The sequence below is a fragment of the Gossypium hirsutum genome, chromosome A07 (assembly GCF_007990345.1).
Source record: "Gossypium hirsutum isolate 1008001.06 chromosome A07, Gossypium_hirsutum_v2.1, whole genome shotgun sequence".
Taxonomy (NCBI): domain Eukaryota; kingdom Viridiplantae; phylum Streptophyta; class Magnoliopsida; order Malvales; family Malvaceae; genus Gossypium; species Gossypium hirsutum.
Window position 1 is genome coordinate 42,638,615 of NC_053430.1, and position 1,192 is coordinate 42,639,806.

General features: G+C 38.2%; 1 non-coding gene across 1 annotated transcript; it reads left to right on the forward strand.

Moving 5' to 3' along the window:
* Nucleotides 1-552: 552 nt before the first annotated feature.
* LOC121204300 (small nucleolar RNA R71) lies at nucleotides 553-659 on the forward strand. Its single transcript, XR_005899228.1, has one exon. It is a non-coding gene; the product is annotated as a small nucleolar RNA R71 (small nucleolar RNA).
* Nucleotides 660-1,192: the final 533 nt, after the last annotated feature.

Below are 1,192 nucleotides of genomic sequence, written 5' to 3' on the forward strand. Positions count from 1 at the left end.
AGCATCTCTTCAAGGTTCGATTTCTTCTCTTGTTGATAAGGTGGCTGTTGAAAACTCTGAGGATTTTGTGGCTTTTGATTCCCTTGACCACCCCAGGAGAAATTTGGGTGGTTCTTCCAACCTGTATTATAAGTATTACTGTATGGGTTATTTTGAGATCTAAAGTTATTATTACCCATGTAGTTGACTTGTTCCTCTTTAGTTGTGGGATTGAAGGATTGATATTCTGTCTGCACACCTGCTTCACTTGAGTCACACCTCATTACTGGATGCACCTGCGTAGAACCAAGTAAACCATCAATCTTTTTATTGAGAAGTTCTACCTGATTTGACAGCATAGTAACTGAGTCGACGTTATAAACGTTGACTGTTTTTGTTGGCTTTGTCCTCATAACTTGCCACTAATAGTTATTTAGTGACATCTCCTCTATAAACTCATTGGCATCTTCTGGTGTTTTATTTTTGATGGTTCCGCCAGCAGCTGCGTCAACCATTTGCCGAGTCGAGGGATTCAGACAATTGTGAAATGTTTGTACTTGCAGCCAAGGCGGTAACCCATGGTGAGGGCACCTTCTTGGTAAGTCCTTGTATCTTTCCCATGCATCGTAAAGTGTTTCTAAATCCATCTGCACAAAAGAAGAGATATCATTACATAATTTAGCTGTTTTAGCCAGAGAAAAATATTTTAGTAAAAATTTCTCGGTCATTTGTTCCCAAGTAGTAATTGACCCTCGTGGTGACGAGTTCAACCACTGTTTAGCTTTGTTCCTCAATGAAAAAGGAAATAACCGAAGACGAATGGCATCATCAAAAACACCGTTGATTTTGAATGTATCGCAAAATTCCTAGAAATTTGCTAAGTGAGCGTTGGGATTTTTATCCTGCAAACCATCAAAATAGTACATGGAGCAGGATTTTGATTAGCCGCAATTGCAGGAGGTAGCTGATTACCTTGGTTTTTAGCCATCTCGTCGGTTGGGAGTTGAGTATCGTCTTCTTACTCGTTCTCCGTGTATTGTAAGCTGCACCTTATTTCTCTTTGATTTCTATGAACAGTACGATCGATTTCTTCGTCAAAAAGTAATGGTCCCGACGGGTTTCTTCTAGTCATAAACTATAAAAACCTACCAAGAGAAAGAGAAAGTAAATTAACAAATAATAATAAAAAAATTAAATTAAATTACAAGAAAAA